The sequence below is a fragment of the Colletes latitarsis genome, unplaced genomic scaffold, assembly GCF_051014445.1.
Source record: "Colletes latitarsis isolate SP2378_abdomen unplaced genomic scaffold, iyColLati1 scaffold0002, whole genome shotgun sequence".
NCBI lineage: Eukaryota > Metazoa > Arthropoda > Insecta > Hymenoptera > Colletidae > Colletes > Colletes latitarsis.
This window is the reverse complement of record NW_027488365.1, coordinates 39,738,762-39,755,557: the sequence shown is the minus strand read 5'-3', so window position 1 is coordinate 39,755,557 and position 16,796 is coordinate 39,738,762.

The window sequence follows — 16,796 nt, the reverse complement described above, 5'->3', positions numbered from 1 at the left end:
ATATGCGAGTACGCGATCATTGCCACTTAACCGGTCGGTACAGAGGTCCTGCACATTCAAATCACAATCTAAATTATAAAGACGCATTTGCCATCCCTATAGTCTTTCACAATTTATCCGGTTATGATTCACATTTTATTATCAAGGAGATAGCCACAGCATTTGAAGGTGATGTCACTGTATTGCCGATAACAAAAGAGAAGTACATTTCATTTACAAAATACGTTGAAAACGCGAATGAAGAATCAAACTCGCGCAAGCGCATAAAATTGCAATTCATCGATTCATTTAAATTTTTAAATACAAGTCTCGAGAAATTGGTATCTTTTCTTAGTAAAGATAAACTTGAAATTACACGGTCCGAGTTTCAAAAATTATCTGCGGAAGATTTTGATTTATTGACGCGAAAAAGGGTGTTTCCATACGAGTACATTGACTGTATTGAAAAGTTGGACCAATCATGTTTACCATCACGCAATTCATTTTACAGTTCCTTAACTGGCGATACAGTATCCGAAAACGACTACGCACACGCTGTCAACGTGTGGAAGCGGTTCTCCATTAAAACGCTCGGCGAGTATAGCGATTTGTATCTGAAGACGGATGTCTTGCTGTTGGCTGATATTTTTGAAAATTTTCGCAATAGTAGCATCGCAAGTTATGGACTCGACCCCGCGCACTATTATACTTTGCCTGGTTTTACGTGGGATGCCATGCTGAAGCATACACGTATCAATTTCGAACTTCTTACCGATATCGACATGGTCCTATTTATCGAACGTGGTATACGTGGTGGTTTGAGTCAATGTTCCAACAGACGCGCACGAGCCAACAACAAATACACGCAATCGCACGATCCATCGCAACCGTCGTCATATTTAATGTATTTCGATGTAAATAATTTGTACGGCTGGGCAATGTGTCAACCATTACCATATGCCAATTTTCAGTGGGTCAACAACAAAGATGTAGATGTAATGACCGTAGCGTTAGACTCATCGACGGGGTATATTTTGGAAGTCGATCTAGAGTATCCGCAACATCTGCATGATTCGCACACTGACCTACCGTTCTGCCCAACACATGATAAACCGCCTGGCAAGCGCCAGGAGAAGCTCCTCGCAACTCTACGATAAGAAGCGTTACGTAATACACTATCGCAATCTGCAGCAATGTATTCGTCACGGCCTTCGCGTAACTGAAGTTCACCGCGTATTACAGTTTTCCCAATCCCCATGGCTTCGCGATTACATCGAACTAAATACAAAGTTCAGAACTCTTTTTTTTTTTTTTTTTTTTTTTTTTGTCGTGGGGAAAATCTTCGAAAGACTCCCTCCCACCTCCTTGGGGAGAGGTGGGAGGGGTGTGTGGGATTCCCCGCGCCCGTACAACGACAGGCGCGGGACCTACCCACTAAAAACCCCACGGTGACCCTTCGGCACGCTTTGGGAGGATACCGGGAATCGCTCGAAGCATTCTTCCGGTGTCCTCCCCGTGCCCGCGCTTTCGCGCCCATCCCCCGGGGGGACAATCGGTCCCCCCAGTAGACACACTGCCTCATAGCGGCGGGACGGGGCCACTCCATCCCGCCGCTATCCGTCCCGGGGCCGCGTTTAGCGGCGGCTGCGAGCCCCAACTCGCAACCGCCCGCGACCCCGTTTCCACTCCTCGGCGGCCGGGCGTTCATGGCCGCACCAGACCGCCGAGGGTGCCTCCCCTTTTTTTTTTTTTTTTTTTTTTTTTTTTTTTTTTTTTTTGTCGTGGGGAAAATCTTCGAAAGACTCCCTCCCACCTCCTTGGGGAGAGGTGGGAGGGGTGTGTGGGATTCCCCGCGCCCGTACAACGACAGGCGCGGGACCTACCCACTAAAAACCCCACGGTGACCCTTCGGCACGCTTTGGGAGGATACCGGGAATCGCTCGAAGCATTCTTCCGGTATCCTCCCCGTGCCCGCGCTTTCGCGCCCATCCCCCGGGGGGACAATCGGTCCCCCCAGTAGACACACTGCCTCATAGCGGCGGGACGGGGCCACTCCATCCCGCCGCTATCCGTCCCGGGGCCGCGTTTAGTGGCGGCTGCGAGCCCCAACTCGCAACCGCCCGCGACCCCGTTTCCACCCCTCGGCGGCCGGGCGTTCATGGCCGCACCAGACCGCCGAGGGTGCCTCCCCTTGCGTCGGACCGGTAGGGGGAGGCACTCCTACCCCCAACCGGTCCGACCCGGCGCCGCCTGGCGGGAGGAGGGTCCCCTCAGGACCCCCCTCCCAGCCTAGGTCATCCGCCACGCCGAGGCGGCCGCCCGCGACGCCTCGCGACCGGGCGACGACCTCGGGCCACCGCACGAGCGCGAGCTTCAGCGCGCCGCTGAAGCTCGCGCTCCCTCCCCGCGGCCTCCTTCTGCAACATTACGTTCTCGCAGAAGGAGGCCACGGCCCTCCACTTCTCCTCGCTGCCGAGCATGGCGCGCACCACGCCCGGCAGCGAGACATCCCGCCCGACGACGCCGACCAGGACACGGCGCTCCCCCTCCCACGCGGGGCATACCTCCAGGGTATGATCCGCCGTGTCCTGCTCAGCGTCGCAGTGGCAGCAACGCGCCGTCGGCTCCTTCCCTATCCGGCACAGGTATCTTCCGAAGCTGCCATGCCCGGAAAATACCTGTGCCAGCCGGTAGGTGAGGCTGCCATGGCCTCTGTCCAGCCACTCCTTCAGGAGTGGCCGAACAGCCCCGACAGTCCGGTGCCCCGCGGTTGGCAGAGCCAGCCGCTCCTGCCACGCGAGCAACACGGACTGCCGGGCCTGGCGCTTCAAATCGCCCCAAGCAGGATCCTGCCCGCCCGGGACCGCCCCCACCCCCGCGCGACGGTCGACGCGGTGCCGGTACATCACCGCGTGCGACCGCGCGAGCAGGTCCATGGGCGGCATCCCCGCTAGAACCGTCGCCGCCTCCTGTGACATGGTCCGATACCCGCGGACGACCCTGAGCGCCATGCGCCTCTGCACCCGACGCAGCATAGTCATGCTGCGCCGGGAGGCAGCCAGGTCGTCCGCCCAGACGGGGGCCCCGTATAGGGCCACCGACTGGACCATTGCCACATAGAGGCGACGAACTCGGCCCGCCGGGCCCACCAGGTTGGGCAGGATCCGGCCCAGAGCCGCAACCATCCTTTCCAACCGGGGGACCAGGCAGCGGAAATGCTCCTCGAAACGCCAGTGGTTATCGAGGATCAGCCCTAGATACCTGATCTGGGGCTTCACCTCGATGTCAGCCCCACCCACCCGGATCAGAGGGGGTGGCGGATCCTGCCGAGGTGAATGAAACGCAATCACCTCGGTCTTATGGACCGGCACCGTCATCCCCATCCCCCTGATCCGGTCGACGACGCGTTGCGACCCCTCCTCCGCGCGACGCATGGCCCTCCCCCAGTGCGCCCCGACGGCCAGCACCAGTGTGTCATCCGCATAACACACCGTGCTGACGCCGTCGGGGAGGCCGGCCCGCAACACCGAGTCGTACGCGATGTTCCACAGAAGTGGCCCGAGGACCGACCCCTGCGGAACACCGCAGTACACCTCCCTCCGCATATCACCATCCCGGCCCGGATACTCGATCCACCTGCCGCAGAGATAATCCCCGACGACCGCCCTGAGACAAGGGGGGACTCGATGATATTCGAGTCCCCTCCTTATCTCTTCCCAGGGGAGGGTGTTAAAGGCATTGGCAATATCCAAGGATATTGCCAATGCCACACCTCCCCGGGAGACGGCCGCCTCCGAGAGGGCCCTCACACGACCTATCGCGTCGATAGTCGATCGGCCCCCCCGGAAACCGAACTGGCAGTCGGCCAGACCGGGATCACCCCGCGACAGGTGCTCGACGAGGCGGGCAGCAATCACACGCTCGAAGAGCTTGCCCACCTCGTCGAGGAGACAAATGGGCCGGTATGCGGAGGAAGACTCCGCGGGCCGACCCTCTTTCCGGAGGAGGACCATCCTCGCCACCTTCCAACTGGGGGGGAATCGCCCGCCCCTCAGGCAGCGGTCGAACAACCGCCTGAGGTCGGCCCCAAGGACACCCTGGGTCAAGACCCAAACCCGGCCGGGCACACCATCCGGACCCGGGGCCGTGTTACGAACCCCGAGCCGTCTGATGGCCGCTGCCAGCTCCTCCTGCGTGACCCCCAGCTCGGCCGTCCACTCCACTGGGACAGCCGCCGAAGTTCAGAACTCTTGCTACAAACGATTTTGAGAAAAATTTATATAAGTTAATGAATAATGCAGTGTTTGGTAAAACCATGGAGAATGTGCGCAATCATGTAGATGTCAAATTAGTAACGAAATGGGGAGGGAGATACGGTGCAGAGGCACTAATCGCTAAACCAAATTTCCACAGTCGCAGCATATTTTCGGAAAACCTAGTTGCGATCGAACTGCATAAATTGTTCGTAAAATTTAACAAACCAATCTATGTGGGCATGTGTATACTAGATATATCTAAGATTTGTTTGTATGAATTCCATTACGATTACATGTTACCCACACATAGGAATAAATGTAAAATTATGTACACCGATACAGACAGTCTAATCTACCACATCGAGTGTGACGATATTTATGAACTTATGATACGCGATATTACCCGCTTTGACACGAGCGATTATCCCACAGATAATCGATATGGTATTCCGCTTGCTAATAAGAAGGTACCAGGTTTAATGAAAGATGAAAGTAATGGTGCGATTATGACGGAATTTGTTGGATTGAGAGCGAAAATGTATGCCATACAAGTCGATGGTAAGAAAGATACGAAAAAGGTGAAAGATGTCAAGAGTAATGTTGTAGCGCGAACTATAACATTTGATGATTATGTGCAATGTTTGATGGGTGAGGTTGAAAAGATTTGTCACCAATCGTGTATAAGATCCATGTTGCATGAAGTGTACACGGTATCAGAAACAAAAATTGCTTTGAGTCCATACGATGACAAACGATATATTGTACCATATTCAACCAAGACGCTGCCGTGGGGGCATTATAAAATACCGCTTTAGACATACCAATTATATTTCTTATTCATTTTTCAATATATATATTTTTTATGTAATTTTTATATTTCTTATTCATTTTTCAATATATATATTTTTTATTTATATTTTTTATGTAATTTTTATATTTCTTATTCATTTTTCAATATATATATTTTTTATTTATATTTTCATGTAATTTTTATATTTTTTATTCATTTCATTATATATATATATTTTTTATGTATGTAATTATAGTATGTAATAAAACAATTTATATATACATGGTATCTCTACACATCTCCCTCACCCCAATTTGTTATTAATTTTACATTAGGAAAAGTTCACAGTAAAAAAAAAAAAAAAAAAATTATTATTTCTGATATTTCAACCACTCGCTGTATAATTTAAATACATTTTTGTAAAACACAAGTCTTTTCATGGTTGTTGGATTACAATGTATTAGCACGATCGAGATTTTTCAAACACTTGATATCTTCATAATCGGCCTCGGTAATGATGGACCGATGCTCGGTAATAAACATGTTGGTGTGGACAATGCTGATAACATAATTATCGATGGCATACGATACTCTGGTACACCCGGTCTTTATGAATTGATATTTAAGAAAATTCCAGATAACGACATTTATACTGAGGCTGATGAATGCAAATATAGGGACATACTACTGACAACGAGTGCACATAAGTACAAGCATGATTCGTATGGTAAAACATTAGGCATCAAAGGATACAAGTATAACTATGTAATCAAGCCTTTATTGAAAGATAGAAAAGTTGGAAAGGGTGTACCAAGCTCGATGAGATTAACCAGCAACAAGATTGAATACGTTCATTGGAATGATCCTAACGAACTCGTAGATCGGCTTCGATTGCTCGAGGCTTCGCGTTAAGCTGGTCACAATGCTCACGATAATAAGATGTTATCGATTATCGAGGAACTTCGCGAGGCAGAGCTCATTATAAATTAAGCTGCACTTTGACGATAGAATCAATCATTATCAAAATGCCAATCAACAAGTTTGGGTCATCGTTTGGAACAATCGAATCATACTATCGCTGGAATGGAGTAGTGAGAAATTATGTGCGCAACAACGCTCTATGTATTGTCGGTGCCGATTATGATGCAAAGGCGCGCAAGATTCGTCGAGTAGCACCACCTGTAGAGGATGGTGATGCTATCAACAAACTATACTTGCAAGAAAACATGACATTTATAAAAAATCGACAAGATGAATTCGACAAGAAGATGATCATGTTTCAAGATTACGTTCAGAATTTGAAAGATCAACTGAATCACTTGGAGAGGGATATTATCGAATTCCGAAATCAAATGCATCAATAGCTGGATGTTGGGACGTTGGAACGTTGGGACGTTAGAACGTTGGGACGTTGGGGTGTTGGGGACGTTGGGGTGTTGAGACGTTGAACATTGATTGATAAGACGTGTGCGTTAGGTCTTCGCGTTAGTGGCGAGTCATACATGGCCGAGAAGAAAACCTCCAGTATCGAGAAACGATGTCTTGTGGAAGAATTGCATGCTCCAGCGAGAAGACATTTTCCTCGAAGACGCGTCATAGTACATGGATACGACGACCTATGGCAAGCGGACGTGGTCGAGATGCGACCTTACACGCGATATAACAGAGGCTTCCATTACATACTCACTGTTATCGATGTGTTGAGTAAGCATGCGTGGGCTATACCCCTCAAAACCAAGAATGGAAATGAAGTTTCTACAGCGATCGGGAAGATAATCCGAGACAGTGGGAGGTACCCGAAAAATTTGCAGACCGACAAAGGAAAGGAATTTTACAACGCAAATATGCAAAAACTTTTGTCAAAATACACAATAAATCATTATTCAACGTATTCGGTGATGAGGGCGTCAGTCGTCGAGCGGTTTAATCGTACACTCAAAAACGATATGTGGAAACTGTTTACACTTAATGGAAATTATAAATGGATTGATTCGCTGCAGCATCTCATATCAAATTACAACGCGCGAAAGCATCGAACTATCGCTATGCGACCAATTGATGTTACACCAACAAACGCTGCTAAGCTCTTAACAATGGCGTATAATCATATAAAAATTGCCGCTCCTGCACGATTCAAAGTGGGAGATGCAGTACGCGTGAGCAAATTCAAGACAATTTTTGAAAAAAGCTACACACCGAATTGGAGCACTGAAATATTTACAATCGCCGAGGTACAGAAAACTAATCCTGCAACGTATCTGCTGAAAGAAATTTATGAAAAACCAATTGCTGGAGGATTCTACGAACACGAGTTGCAACGCGTTGCAAATTCCGACGTGTATCTAGTTGAAAAAGTATTGCGTAAGAAGGGGAACAACGTGTACGTAAAATGGTTGGGGCTCAATAACTCGCACAATTCGTGGATTCACAAAAGTAATGTTTTGTAACATAATTATTCATTGCTTTAATAAATATATCATATTTTTAAATCATCAAAACATGGTATCTAATTTCTTTCCCATGGTAAGGGTCTCCATATATATATGTTACAGAATTCTTTGCCTGTGAATGCAATGTATACGTTTGCAGAAGTTGCGTTTTTGCACGTGTTCAGTGTAATCTAAAACGTCTTGCAAAAAAAAAAAAAACGTTGCGCTCTTCGCAAAAGAAGAACATGCGACATAAAATAAGAATATGAATAGCGTGTACGTAAAATGATTAGAACCCCAATAGCTCGCACAATTCGTGTGTAATGTTATACGCTTTGCAGAAGTTGCATGTTTAGACATGTTCAAGGTAATCTAAAAAACAATTTTTGCAAAAAGTTGCACTTTTCACAGAAGAAGAACACGTGATATAAAAAATTCCTCCTTCCCCACAAATGACCTATGTCGCGAAGAATATTATTTGTTTGCATCATCCTGCGAATGTAATGTTATACGCTTTGCAGAAGTTGCATGTTTAGACGTGTTCAAGGTAATCTAAAAGACATTTTTGCAAAAGTTGCACTTTTCGCAGAAGAAGAACATGTGATATAAAAAATTCCTTCCCCCACTACGCGCCACCCGCTTCCCTGATACATATGATGCAACGTTGCATTTAAGTGCTGCACAATATTCACACTCGTTTGATAGTATCGTCGTGAAACATTATCTATTGAATTCTACGTTCAAATTTTTTCTGAAAAAATGAATTATTACATTCCTTACGATACAGCATGCACAAGTAATGAGTAAGTATTATTACCACAATTTTTTTCTTATCCATTTTTTCTTATTGTTATTACTTATTGTCATTACTTACCTTTTATTCTTTATTTACTTTTCTACATGTAACAGTAGCAAGAAACAGCATCCAACGCCTCATATACTGGGAAGGAGGTTTGCCCTCACATCCACAGCATACAAGTATTTGGATATTGCAATCGGTGTAGGACCTGTATCCGTCGTGGAAATTATACTTGGCGATACTCGAGGAAATAAATTGTTGCTGTCTTACTCAACATGGATGGTGTTTATTCAGAAACGCGAGGACATCAAACAACATGTGCTATCAGCTCCTTCTCCAACATCGTTATCAATTTGTGATTTGGTGCTTACGGTTGTTGCAATGCATGATATGAACATTGTACAAGTGAAATTGCATGATGCTTGCATGTATATGAAACCGACAACTGTATTGTTTTTATTCGAACTGGAACAGTGCATCGAGCATGCATATTCGTGGCTATGCCAAAATGCGCACTATGTTGGTGAGAAATACCAAGAATTTACAAATATTTTGAAACGCAATAGTATTATGCGTAAACGTGATGCAGACAAAATCCTTCGTGAATATTACGATAAAAATTCGCCTGTAGATTGCGAGCTGTTGGCATATGCGCTGGATAACATTTTATATGATGCTATTAATAATTAAAAATAAAAACTGTATCTAATTCTTGTGGAATAAAATTTCGAAATAGTCAAAAGACGTCTAATTTCTTTCCCCACCTCCTCTTTATCGACCTCTGATAATTACCTTTGATAATTACCACTTCTTTTTACCAGATGCATCTCTTTTATACCCCCTTCCCTTTTTATCGATACCAGGCAATTACCCTCTTTCATTTTCTAACCTCTGCTAATTACCAGCCGTTAGTGTCAATTATCGATCGTTGATACTAATTACCGACCATAAATACTAATTACCAACCATAGATACTAATTACCGACCGTAGATACCAATTATCGACTGTCGGTAATAGTTACCGACCCCCCACTCCGACTAACCCCCCCCCCCCCCCCTCCCCGACGGACCCACCACGGGCCCCCCCTCACCCTCATCTCACCCCTCCCCCGCACCCTCCTCGGAGCCCCCTGTCCAGAACTCCCCTTACTCACCTACTATTACGCTCTCGCAGGAGGAGGTCTCGGGCCTCCACTTCCCCTCGCTGCCGAGCATGGCGTGCACCATGCCCGGCAGCGAGACATCCCGCCCGATGACGCTGACCAGGACACGGAGCTCTTCCTCCCACGCAAGGCACATCTCGAGGGTATGTTCAGCCGTGTCCTGCTCAGCGTCACAATGGCAGCAGCGCGCCGTCGGCTCCTTCCCTATCTGACACAGGCATTTTCCGAAGCTGCCATGTACGGAGAACACCTGTGCCATCCGGTAAGTAAGACTTCCATGGCCTCTGTCCAGCCACTCACTCAGGAGTGGCCGATCAGTCGCCTCTGTCCGGTACCCCGTGGTTGGCAGAGCCAACCGCTCCTGCCATGCGAGCATCACGAACTACGGGGCCTGGCGCTTCAAATCGCCCCAAGCAGGTTCCTGCACTACCGGGACCGCCCCCACCCCCGCGCGACGGTCGACGCGGTGACGATACAGCACCGCGTGCGTCCGCGCGAGGAGATCCATGGGCGGCATCCCCGCAAGAATCGTCGCCGCCTCATGTGACACGTTGCGGTACCCGCGGACGACCCACAGTGCCATCCGCCACTGCTCCCGACGCAGCATCGTCATGCTGCGCCGTGAGGTCGCCAGGTCGTCCGCCCAGATGGGGGCCCCGTGAAGGATTATCGACTGCACCATCGCCATATAGAGACGGCGAACTCGGCCCGCCGGGCCTCCCAGGCTGGATAGGATTCGGCCTAAAGCCGCAACCATTCTCTCCAAGCGGGGGAACAGGCAGCGAATATGCTCCTCGATGCGCCAGTGGCTATCGAGGGTCAACCCCAGCAACCTCATGTGGGGCTTCACCTCGATATCAGCTTCACCCACCTGCATCAGTGGGAGTGGCGGATCCTGCCGAGGTGAATGGAACGCTATAACGTCAGTCTTATGGACCGCCACCTACATCCCCATCCCCCTGATCCTGGCGACGACGCGCTGCGCTCCCACCTCCGCGTGGCGCTTGGCCCTCCCTCAGTGCGCCCCGACGGCCAGCACCAGTGTGTCATCTGCATAACAAACGGCGCTGACGCCGACAGGGAGGTCGGCCCGCAACGCCTTATCGTACGCGACGTTCCACAGGAGTGGCCCAAGGACCAACCTCTGCGGAACACCGCAGTACACCTCTCTCCGCATATCTCCATCCCGGCCCGGATACTCGATCCACCTGCCACGGAGATAATCCCCGACGGCTGCCCTGTGATACGGTGGGACCCGATGATCTTCGAGCCCCCTCCTTATCTCTCTCCAGGGAAGGGTGTTAAAGGCGTTGGCAATATCCAAGGATACAGCCAAAGCCATCCCTCCCCGGGAGACGGCCGACTCCAAGAGGGCCCTGGCGGCCTGTCGCCTCGATCATCGATCGACCCTCCCGGAAACCATACTGGCATTCGGCCAGGTCGGGGACACCCGACGACAGGTGCTCGACGAGGAGGGCAGCAATCTCGCGCTCGAAGAACCTGCCCACCTCGTCGAGAAGACAGATTGGCCGGTATGCCGGAGGGAGACACTGCGGGCCGACCCGCCCCCCGGAGGAGGGCCATCCTCGCCACTTTCCAACTGGGGGGGAATCGCCCGTCCCTCAGGCATCGGTCAAACAACCGCCTGAGGTCAGCCCCAAGGACGCCCTGGGTCAAAACCCAAACCCGGCCAGGCACACCATCCGGCCCCGGGGCCGTGTTACGCGCCTCGTGCCGTTTGATGGCCGTGGCCAGCTCCCCCTGCGTGAACCCCAGCTCGGCCAACCACTCAATTGGGACAGCCGACGCCGCCGGAGGACGTGATCCTCCCACCCCAATTGGAAAGAGAGTATTGACCACGACCCCCAGCAGCCGGGGATCAAGACCCTCGGTGACAGGGGCCGCCCTCGGGCGAAGCTTATTTAGCACCACCTTATACGGGCGCCCCCAAGGATCGTCATCGAGGGTCCTGGAGGAGCTCCTTCCGTGCCCGGGTTTCGGTCCGTTTGATGGCGCCCTGCAGAGCAACACGAGCCGTACGGTATGACTCATACAGGTCATCTGCCCTCGCTTGCGTCACGCCATCGTCTCTTCGTAGACGACGGCGCGCGCGTGTGTACTGGCGTCGGGCGCCCGTACTCGCGACGCGCAATTCTGCGATCGCGGCCGACCACCAGTACAGCGCCCGGCGTGGAGAAGCCCGCCCGACCCAGGGCATCGTCTCGTCGCAAATATTTGCGACTAATCCCCCGAGGCGAACGACCTCCTCCTCTACGCTCGGCAACTCGGCCGCCCCCTGCGGCCAAGTTGCAGCGAGGGCAGCTGCCATCATAGCGTCCTTGTCCAGGCGCTGAAGCGCCCAGCGGGCGGCGGTGTCGGGATGTACATCCGGGGGATGACCTCCATCCGAATATACCGGTGGTCCGAGAGTGTTCCTGCCCACGCCAATCACCTGCCATCCCGACACCATGCGCACGGCGTTGGTGGTCGCGAATCCAACATCCACGATGGACCACCCATATCGCAGCACGCACGTGTGCTGCGACCCCAGGTTCAGTAACCGAAGGTCGAGCCCGGCCGCTCAGTCGCCCAGGATCCCACTGCGAACGGAGGTCCTGGGGGATACCCACGCCACCGACTTGGCGATAAAGTCCCCCAAGACCTGCACCCGTCTGGCTGCGCAGCGCTGCACGCAAGAAGCGACCTCGGCCAGGAACTGCTCGAATGCGGTGTGGCCGCTGCGGGGCGAGATGTAGCACCCCACCACGGCGACTCCCCCCCAGTCCATGGCGACGAATCCCCGAACGCGTTCCAGGATGGAGAATGGCGGGGACCCGTCGCCTCCTTCCCATACCGCCGCCACCAAGTCGTCCGCGTCCCTCACCCAATGTGAGTGATCAAGGACGCGGTACGGCTCGGCGGCGACCGCCAGGCCAACCCACCACTCCGCGAGGACTTGGGACATCATGACCTGTGCCGCGCGGCAGTGGTTGAGGTTGGCTTGGAGGAGGAGACGGGGCGGCTTTACTTAGCAGCCGCCCCAGCCTCCTCCCGACTGTCCGTCCCCGTAGCACCGTCCACCTCCATTGTGGACGCTGCTACCAACCGCGGAGCCTGAACCGGAGAGTGCCGATTCCCCCTCTTTTTCCGAGAGGGGGAGAGCACTTTTTGCTCCCCACCCTGTGATCTGCCGGGCACCCGATGTCCGCACATAGCGGGCAGTGGGGTGCCGCCGAGCACTGGCTCGCGCGGTGGCCTTCGCTCCGCAGCGGTAACAATAACCGCTGCGGTCCAGCGGCGAGGTGCACCACTGCCTCACGTGCCCCAACTCGAGGCAGCCGTGTCGCTATAGTGGGCGTGGCTCGAGTGAAGACACTCGCGCCGAAACCCACCCCACCAAAACCCTCCCGGATTCCGCCACTATGCGGGCAGCGGTGAGGGGGCACCGGGCCCACACCAACCCCAGGCCGGAAGGAGACCTGCGGATCTCTCCGACCCGCACGTCTCCTTCGGGGCAGTCCCCCGCCCTCGCTAGGCACGAGACACCTCCTGCGCTGTGACCGAGTCGTCCAGCCCACAAACGCGCATATCCGTGCGCTTCGTGGGCCTGGCGACCCGGACACCCCGCTCACACAGCTGCTCCCGGAGCCTCTGTGCAAGTCGGTCCGCCATCTCCCCGCCCTCCAGTCCGGGGATCTCCAGCAGGAGACCCCCGGTCACCGCACTCTTGTCCCTAACGGATGCGATGCCATGCTCCTCCAGGGAAATGTTCTCCCTGGCGAGCTGCATCGCCGCCGTGAGGGTCAGGTCGCCACCCTGCGCGACGGTCAGCACCACCGCTACCGTTTTGGGGGGGGGGGGGGACGCACAGGTCGCGTCTTCGCGGCCTTTACTTTGGCCGCGTGCGGCGAAGGCGAAGGTTGCGACAGCGAGCCCTTCCTCGCCGCTCTCCTCGCCTTCCGCCTAACAACCTCGCTCCAGGACACCCCCCCCCCTTGGGACGGTGTCATGGATGGCGTCCGATCCGGAACCGCGGATAGTCTGGCTCCCTTGGAAGCCGCGACCCGAGGCCCCGGAGTGACCACGGTGGACGGAGCCTTCGCTCCCAACACCTTCGCCTTCCCTGATTGTACCGGTATTGGTCGGGGTGGGGCGGGGGCACCGCCTTCCTGCTGACCGCTCTACCGGGTAGAAGCTCATCCCCGAAGGCGGCCAGCTTCCGGTCAAACATTTCCCCAATCCTCCTCAGAAGTTCGTCCTCTTAGGAGAACGGTGAACTCTGCGCGGACGGAATGGGGGCGGAAGGGCCTGTAGAGCCTCGCACCACCGCCGCCGCAACCCGCTTATTTGCCATCGCCGGGGCACGCGGCGGAGGAGGCGAGAGGATTGGTGGGAGGCCGCGCCATTCCAGCACGCCTCTGCCCTCCTCCTCCCCCGTCTCTCCTACTCCAACAGGAGCTGCAGATGGGCGTTCCGTCCGCTCAGCACCTGCGCCGCCTCCCTCATCTTTTGCGCAACCTCTCTCAGGGCCTCTGCGCCGCCGCTCTTCTGCCCCTTAAAGGAGCAGGATGCGGCCTCCCTCTCCAACCGCATCAGAGACGAGGATATCCTCTCGGAAATCTCCTCGGTTACCTCGTCCCTGAGGCAACTCACCATTACCACCGGGCTCATTGCCCTACCCACTCCGGAGACGGCCTGCCGCGTCCGCTTCCTCTTGGAGCCTATGTGGCTCCTGGCGGAGGAGAAGGATGAGCCTGACGCAGTCTCGTCGTCCTCCTCCGCCCTCCACGAAGCCGGGCCAGGCGCTGAGTGAGGCGCGAACGCCGTCACCCTAGCCCCAACTCCGTATTCGACCTCCCTCTCCGCAATAACCTGCCCCAACCACGTTTTGTTATGAAAATCCATTTAGTTCCCTCCCGTAAGTCGGAAAAAAGGTCCACCCGGGCAAGCGTAATACTCCGGGGGTTCGGCAGGTGCCCCCGGAGGTGGTCGCTTGGGAATGGGCCTTCTCCAACCATACATCCCATCGCCGCGCACCATAGCTTAGGATTCGAGGGCGATTTTACAGAGTCGCCATACTCGCGGCCCGGGCGGCTAAACCAAGGACCCCGTTCCTCCTGCCGCCACGTACCATTCACAAAACCAAGGAAGGAATTGTGGATGGGTCGTAGTAACGACCAACAGGAGGCTTACGGTGTGATATGCATCAGGTACCTCGAGGTCGCTACGACCCGTACTGCGGCCGACGATTGCCGGACACAGCCCCTTAGGGTTGCATACTAGCTTGCTGCTTCCTTCCTAGCTTACAGCTTCCTTACTAGCTTATTGGTTGCCAACCAGCTTACTGCTTGTTTACAAGCTTACTGCATGCTTACTAGCTTTCAACTTGCTTACAAGCTAACTGAATGCTTACTAGCATACTGCTTGCTCACTAGCTTACTGCTTGCTTAGTAGCATAATGCTTCCTTACTAGCTCCCTGCTCGCTTACTAGCTTACTATTTGCTTGCTAGCTTGCTGCTTGCCTTCCAGCTTACTGCATGCTTACTAGTAAACTGCTTTCTTACTAGCTCACTGCTTTGTTACCAGATTACTGCTTGCTTACTGGCTTACTAGATGCTTACTAGCTCACTACTTGCGTACCAGCTTACTGCGTGCTTACAAGCTTACTGCTTACTTACTTGATTAGTGCTTTGTTACTAGCACCCAGCTCGCTTACTGGCTCACTGCTTGCTTACTAGCATACTGCTTTCTTACCAGCTTACTGCTTGCTTACATGCTTACAGCTTGCTTACTATATTGCTACATGCTATCCAGCCGCATGCTTACTAGTGTACTGCTTGCTTACTAGCTTACTTCTTGCTTCCTAGATTACTTGCTAGCGTAATAGCTTCCTCCTCGCTTACTAGCTACCTGCTTTCTTAATAGTTTACTGCTTGCAAACTAGCTTACTGCTTGCTTAATAGCTTACTGGTTCGTTATTAACTTATGCTCTGTTACGAGCTTATGCTTCTCCACTAACAAACTACTTCCTTACTAGCCTGCTTCTTGCTTACTAACTAACTGCATTCTTACTAGCCTGTTGCTTGCTTACTAGGATACTGCATTGTTACTAGCTTACTGCTTGCTTACTAGCTATCTGCTTTCTTACCAGCTAACTGCTTGCTTACAAGCTTACTGCTTGCTTACTAGCTTACTGCATGCTTACTAGCTTGGTGCTTGCTTACTAGCATACAGCTTCCTTATAAGGTTAAAGCTAGCATACAAGCTTACTGCTTGCATACTAGCATACTGCTTGCTTACTTGTCTAGTGCTTCCTTACTTGCTCACTGCTTGTTTGAAAGCTTACTGCTTGCTTTCTAGCTCACTGCTTGCTTACTAGCATACTGCTTTCTTACTAGCTCACTGCTTGCTTACTAGCTTACCGCATGCTTACCAGCTTGCTGCTTGCTTTCCAGCATACTGCTTCCTCACTAGCCCCAGCTTGATTACTAGCTTGCTGCATGCTTACTAGCTCGCTGCTTGCTTTCCAGCTTACTGCTTGCTTACAAGCATACTGCTACCTTACTAGATTCCTGCTCGCCTACTAGCTTTCTGCTTACTCACCAGCTTACTGCTTGCTTTCTAGGTTACTGCTTGCTTACAAGCTTACTACTTCCTTACTAGATAACTGCGTTCTCACCAGCATACCGCTTGCTTACTAGCTTCCTACTTGCTAACTAGCTCATTGCATGTTTACTAGATTACTGCTTGATTACTAGCTTACTGCTGGCTTAATCGCTTGCTGCTTGCTTTCGTAGCTTATAACTTGCTTTCCAGCTTACAGCTTGCTTACAAGCATACTGCTACCTTACTAGATTCCTGCTCGCCTACTAGCTTTCTGCTTACTCACCAGCTTACTGCTTGCTTTCTAGGTTACTGCTTGCTGTCTAGCAAACAGCATTCTTACTAGCTATCTGGTTCTTTAATAGCCTACTGCTAGCTTACTAGCTCCCTGCTCGCGAGCTAGCACACTGCTTGCTGACCAGCTTACTGCTAGCACACATGCTTACTGCATTCTTAATAGCTTGCTCCTCGCTTACTAGCTCGCTGCTTGCTCGCCAGCTTACAGCTTGCTTACTAGCTTACTGCTTCCTTACTAGCTTACTACTTGCTTACTAGCGTGCTGTTTGCTTACTAGCTTACTGCATCGTAACTAACTTACTGCTTTGTCACTAGCTTACTGCTTTGTTACGAACTTACTGCTTTGTTCCTAACTTACTGTTTGCTTACTAGCTTGAAGCTTGCCTACCAGCTTACTGCTTGCGTACTAGCTTACACTATGCCCACATGCTTTCTGCTTGCTAACTATCCTACTGCTAGCTTACTCCCTTACTGCTTGC